Source organism: Nicotiana tabacum, chromosome 13 (genome assembly GCF_000715075.1).
Source record: "Nicotiana tabacum cultivar K326 chromosome 13, ASM71507v2, whole genome shotgun sequence".
Classification (NCBI taxonomy): Eukaryota; Viridiplantae; Streptophyta; class Magnoliopsida; order Solanales; family Solanaceae; genus Nicotiana; species Nicotiana tabacum.
In genome coordinates this window covers 121,358,853-121,365,799 of record NC_134092.1, presented here as the reverse complement: position 1 = coordinate 121,365,799, position 6,947 = coordinate 121,358,853, and the positions used below count along the sequence as shown (strand labels likewise).

Sequence of the window (6,947 nt, the reverse complement as noted above, 5' to 3'; positions counted from 1 at the left end):
AAGAAGCTGGCAGAGCTTTAGCCATTGGTCCACATCCATCTATCCTAAACAGTAATCCTTTTCTTGTTCATTCTTCGAATGATGCTAGTGGAGACTAATTCCTTCCGGCTAATGAAGATACTACTCCAGTCTTTCCAGTGGATCCTTCTTATCCCTAAGAATGGAACGAACCAAGTTAACCTATACGAGAGGGAGGAATAAAAACCAACAATCAACTTACCGCTTTTGATGTCCCACGATTCTGCTAGTTTAGAAACAAAGGAGAAGAACATGGGTCGCTAGGTCAGAAAAGCGCTAACTAAATAATCTCCCCAAGTAGGATTCGAACCTACGACCAATCGGTTAACAGCTGACCGCTCTACCACTGAGCTACTGAGGAACAACAGACTTAATGTTGGAAGCTGACTCTCGTTCTTTGGACCAACTTATGACTGAATATAAATGAGTTCATCACACTTTTTCACATACACCAGGAGAAAAGGCATAGCAAGCCCCTCCTCGGCCGGAGAGCCTCCAGGACAAGGAGGCGGCGATCAACCATCCACTCTCAAGATTCATATTGATCAATAGATCTCCGCGTCCTGCCAGTTCGCTAAGTAGACTCACTCTACCGAGGGGCAACAAAGGCTGGAACTCTTCCTGCCAAAAATAAGGGACCTGCTTCTCATCCTAGGAGTTAGCAGGTATGAAAGAGTCCCCTCTCTGTCTGTCTCTCCGAGTTTCTACTACTAAGTAGCACTTCTGTTATTCAATCATAGAATCAATTCCGATCAAGCTGAAATAAGTCAGCCCTATATATGTTATTAGTAAAGCGCTAACGCCCTATCTATAGTAAGGGGGCCTTTCTTGCTCGTTAGCGCTGTTTTTTGATTGCGGCTAGGGCACCCCTTTTCTTTCTCAAAGTCAACTTTCTCGCTTGTTAGTCAAGCTTTGAAGTCCTTACTTTATTTAAATTTATGGATATTTGAAGAAGCGCAAGTTTTCCACCCTATACCTATACAAGGGGCTGATCTCGATCTCACTTGGTGGTACCCCTCTCGATGATTGTTGACTCAACATTGATTTCGTACTTGAGTTGGAGGTCTCTCCCTCCATCCATCGAGTCAAGTAATTCGCTATCGAAAATTGATCCACCGCCTATCTCATGCCATGCTTCTTCTTTCTCCGAATCGGTTCCTAGTGTCAGCCAATCAAGATTCACCATCAAGAGAGGGAAGAGCTTTGACTTTAGGTTAGGCCGCTCTCATCATTCATGCAATTCCCCCGTCCATCGATTGATCACGCGAGTACACATCCAGTCAGCGCATAGCGAATGAAAAAAGCGTCCATCCTGGATTCTCTTCCTCAAGAAAAATCTCTATCAATTGATCCCTATTCATTCGGTCAAAGTCTCCACTTTTCATGCCCCTCTACTAAGAGATGCACCATGTTGATAGGAATCGGCAAAAACCTTCTTGTACACGTCCTCGAGGCAGCATTCATGGCAATCATCACTACTTTCTCCCGAGGGCATGGTATGGCTTTGTTCTTGGTCTTGTTTAATATATGTCGAGTTCCGCTTTTCCCCGTCCAAGAATCTTCATCTGCTCTAAGTGGGCGTGAGCTAGAATCCTTATGTCAGCTTGCTTGTTCAAAAGACTATCTCTTTACCATTGCATCTTCATCTTTTCAAAAGCCCAGACCATTCTTCTGGATCTGCATTAGTCCTATTTTAGGTGCAAAGCCTCTTCAATAAAGACCTCTTTTTTTTATTTCTCCCCCATTTCTCATTTTGTTGATTGATATAGAATAAGCGCTATCCATTGAGTAAATAGAGGGTTTTTGGTCGGTTCCCGTTTGCCTTCCCCCCTTCATAGTCCATTAGTGGGTAGGGTGGTCAACTTAGAGGGCACTCGCCTCCTCTTCAGATGTGTCCTCAACAACCTGGCGGTTCTTCGGTCTTCATTTTTGGGGTGGGGAGTTCTTGGTCTCTAGGATTTCATTTTCCTCAACCAATTCAGTTGTGTCGGCCCTGATATTGGTCTAACATTTTGTTGTGAGCTGGATGGATTGAAGGTCAGATAGATTTGAGTTCAAGTGGGACAGTGCCTTTGATCGACCATAGGGCGCATTCTACCCTTACTGAATTCATTTTATTGAAGCATAACATAAAAAGCTAATTCAAGTGGGACAGTGCCTTTGATCGACCATAGGGTGTATTCTACCCTTACTGAATTCATTCTATTGAAGCGTAACGTAAAAAGCTCCTTCTCATCTTGCATTTCTTTGGTTTGGAACTTCCAAAATGTTGTTTGTGGATTTCTATAACAAAGGAAAGCCTCCTACCCTAAAACTATGCCATTTGATTGAAACAAGTTACGTGTTTCTCACCACTACTCGAGGCCAAGGACGGGGTCGAACTGTCATTCCAGGATTTGCAGCCCGATACATTTCCATTATGTTACCTAGCCAAACCCGCCACCTCATGTGCCAAAGTCAAACGGTTGTTCTTCCTTCTCCGTTCCTTCTTTTTCTACATATGCGGCAGCGACAGAGAAGAGGGGACAACTTCTTTCTCCTTTGCCTTACTCAATCTTCCTTTTCTGATTAAAAGTAGTAAACCACTCTACTATTGGTACAGAGGCCAGATAGAAGGTTGCCCATCTAGCCCAGCGGATCCATTTTTTATGCGGCAGTGCAATGCAGCTGAAAAACTCCAAAACTAGGGTTCCAAAAAGCTTACATTATATTATCGAAAAGTTTGAAAAAGGGGCACCCTTACTATACCCCTAAACTACAAGCTAGCGCGCAACGGCTGAAAAGTCGTTGTTGCTTGCTGCTTGCAAGCTCGAAAATCTCTCTTTCGCCTTTCCTCCCTGTCTCAATTCTGATTGATTAGCTTCTTCCTTCGCGCAAGTGACGGTATAACGACCCCCTTGTTGTGTTGCATTTTGTGATCTTCCGCTTCATTCTGCGTTTTTCGGATAGCCGGGACCCGATGTTGATTTTCGATTTAAATGTCAGCGTAAGGTTTGGGGCGGCCCATATGATTAGTTCAGCTATCACTGCTGGAAACCCCAGCGGTTGTTCGGCTGCGTACTCCCCACGTCTGCCTATCTCACACTCCCAAAACAAATTTTCTTTCTTTTTTTATTTGCCTTTCATGCATCTTTCTTTCTATCCATAGGTCGGCTTCGCGCAGATAGATCTTTGGCGGGGGAGATTGGTGCCCCTTGAGATATGCCCTTCCGGTGAGTTGTTCCTTTATTTGTCTTTTCCATCCGGTGCCCGCACTGTGTCAGAAAATCTTCATATTCGATCTCTCTTCGCAACGCATTTTAAGGGCTAAGATTTTCTCTTGACATCTTTCTTTTATTTAAGTCATTGATCTCATATCTATAAGCAGGGGGTTATGCGTTCACTATTAAGCCTACGCCCATCCATTCCTTTCAAGCTTGATCCTTCCCTTAGACTCGTTACCTTGTTCGACTGAACTTGTTGGTTCCGTGCTCTATTCGGTCGTAACCCGGTTTGAGAACCTTCTCTCACAGATTCCCTTCACCAAGTCATCGCCAACAATCAGCTCTTATCCCTTGGTGTCAAAGGGCGAGTTCCTTTCTTTTCTTGCCCAAAAGCTTTCTTTATTCTCATTGGAGAAAGACTCTCCCGCGGCAAGGTTTTACACATAGGGCCAGCTGCTTTCTTTATCTCGCTTGCCCTTAGCCCGTCTAGAGCCTTTTAGTTGGGTTTTGCCCTGCGGATTAGGTTAGACCACTTGGGTTTTTTTTCTAGTATCGAAGGCATTCAACGTGTCAGCCATTCTTCCCCCATTAGACTTGTCAATCTTTTGCTCTTTTTCCTTCTCTCTTCCAGTTCTCCCCCTCTACATTAATTGACGGCGGGCGGAGAATACCACTCTATCAATAATAAGAAAAAAAGTAGCAATTCTATTTTCTGTTTCAATGGTTTGAGCTTGGAAGCAACCTGCTATCTATCGATAGGCGAGAATAAACTGCTATTGACTGCTTCGCCTATCTATTATATTATGGCCGGCTTGGAGACATCAGAGGAAGACCATCATCTCTATCCGGGTACGATCATAGCTTCATTCATTCGTTGAACCTTGGGGATCACCATTAGCATTGAGTTCAATCACCACACTACCTCTATCATACATACAACATTACACGAAGCGAGAGTGCATGGTCAACACACACCTAAAGCGCCTACGTTCCGCTTGCAGCTAATACAACCACAACCTAACTTACATGAGATTCAACAACCGAAGCTACTGGTAGTCCCGAGGGGGCGACATCCTCCTATAATAGTTACCAGTACTGAACAAGCGAGTCATTGGTTCGAGGAAAGAAAAGGACCGCCTTTGGAAAAAAAAAAGGAACTCGCTAGGCCTTCAGAACAAAGGCGATTTTGTTCATGCTTCAGACGATCTGGCTAATTCTATATACAACTATCTAATTTTCTTCTATTATATATAAAGGCGTAAGGTGGAAGATCTATTTAGCGCCTTGGAAAAGGTAACCAGTTAGGTTGACTTTGGAAATGCTACTAAGGACCGGGTGAAGAATGAAAAACGTCCGCTAAAGCCGACAGGATAAGGTTTGCAGATGCGATCATGAATCGAACCAGATCGAAACATTTAGTTGTTGATGGACAACGCCGGAACGTCAACCACAAACGAAGGATGGCCAGGCCCCGGTTCCCAGGGTTAGGGTATTCCCTATTATGAGCCTACTCAGATTAGAACTAAACTAGTTGATTCTCTTTGGCTGGCCGACTTGTTGCAACCTTCACATTCCCTGTTGAGATCCCAAGTCCCCAAGTGGGCCCTCTTGGCCACCCACGACCTTGGCTTTTTAGAGAATCCCGCTCCTGTGTCGTAGGACTTTCCGCTCGGCAGTCCACCGGATGGGTTTGTTTCTCCTTCTAGTTTCGAGTGTCTTCTTGGATAGTAATAGCGACCCATAGGCGTGAGATCTACCTTGTGTGTGTGTGTGTGGGGGGGGGGGGGTCCCCTGGACATTGTCCTTTCAGGCAGTGGCCGTTTAGTCCATGGTCCATTGGATGGTCGGTGCAAGGCCAGAAATTAGAACACATTGATTATGCTCATTCTCGTCCTTCGGTTCAGGGCCTGTCCCTCGGGAAGCAAAGCTTACACTTGTTCACTAACTATGACGGTTCACCAGGGCCTCTTTCCTCCTCCCTTTTCTGCTCACTCGTAGGGGTCGGGACCCCCACAAAGGGGGAGGGAGTCGACTGAACATCTCAGCCATTGGCGGGAATTTCCCCCGCATCCGATCCCCAATTCTTGTTCACCCCGGATGATCGTGTTGGATGAATTGTGACCTCGTACGATTGTATAGGGTGAGCAACAACCTCTTCATCACAGTACTTACTTATGGGCTAATAGGTCACACTTTGGCCAAGTATCCTACAAAGAGACTCCCGAGAGCCAGAAGTATTAAAGGAATGGACATAGGAATGGGCGCATCCTGATATCGTAAGATGTCTCGCCCGAATGAATTAGTTGGTACGAGAAATGTTAGAAAAAGTGAACGAAAGGAGTAATAAGAAGTGAAAAGGACAGAGACACTTCCCAACCAGAAAGCAAAGTTCCCACTTATGGTATACTTAGTGTAAGCGAGCTCTAAGATCACATATTTGGAATAAAATCCAGTTAGAAAAGGAAATCCAATTAGAGATAAGATGCCCATGAGCGTCATGGCATAGGTAAAAGGGAACGAGGATGCAAGCCCCCCCATCTTTCGCATATCTTGATCATCCGATATGGCATGAATCACCGAACCTGCACTCAGGAATAGTAATGCTTTGAAAAATGCATGATTCATTAAGTGGAAGACGCTAACCAAATAGTTATAGATACCGCAAGCAAAGATCATATAGCCTAATTGACTGCAAGTTGAATAAGCTATGACCCTCTTTAGATCATTCTGTAATATTTCAGTGGGTGCCGCAAGGAATGACGTCATAGCTCCTACAAAAGTAATAACAATCAAAGTCGTAGGTGGGTATTCAAATAAAGGGGAGTACCTTGCTATCATGAAAACGCCAGCTGTTACTATAGTAGCTGCATGAATCAAAGCGGATACTGGAGTGGGACCCTCCATAGCATCAGGTGACCAAGTATGCGATCCTATCTGTACAGATTTCCCAACAACACCTATAAAAAATAAAATACAAATAAGAGTTATGACATTTAATCTCATATTGCAAGAAATCCAAGAATTTCTGGGGGCACTAGCACGAGCAAAAATGGTTGAAAAGTCTACTGTTTGAAATAGAGGAAAACAACCCAAAATCCCATGAGCTAATCCAAAATCACCTACTCGATTGACAAGCATAGCTTTTATAGCTGCTTTATCTGCCTGAAGTTTTGTAAACCAGAAATGAATTAACAAATATGAAACAAGACCTACTCCCTCCCATCCTAGGAATAATTGAAGAGAGTTATCTCCAGTCACCAACATTAGCATAAAAAAGTAAGAATGGATAAATAACACATAAATCAAGGGCTATGCGGATCCTCAGACATATATGAAATGGAATAAAGATGGACCAGGCTACTTATGAATGTAACCACAATTAACATCACTACGGTCGGGCTATCGAACACGGGGTCAGAAGTGAATTACGAGTCGGACCAATCTGCGAATCAAGCGAGCTCCCATTACATGCAATGATGTGGTGGTAAACCTCTCATTCTAATTCAGTGCTCTCCGAACCGTGTGGGAAGGTTTAACATCACACGGCTCACCAACTTGATCTTCCGCGGGAACCGTATGTCCGAACAGGCTTGGAAAAAAAAGGTAAGGTCTCGCTTTCCTTTGCCACTCAAGTGTACGACATCTGTCGTGCTTAGGCCCCTTATTCCCTTACCTAATGAAAGAGTCCACCGCCTACCTTAGTAGTCTCAAACAAGACGTGAAGGC

General features: G+C 44.3%; 1 non-coding gene across 1 annotated transcript; it reads right to left on the bottom strand.

Annotated features, from left to right (window-relative positions):
• Positions 1-307: 307 nt before the first annotated feature.
• TRNAN-GUU (transfer RNA asparagine (anticodon GUU)) lies at positions 308-379 on the bottom strand. The gene has a single exon. It is a non-coding gene; the product is annotated as a tRNA-Asn (tRNA).
• Positions 380-6,947: the final 6,568 nt, after the last annotated feature.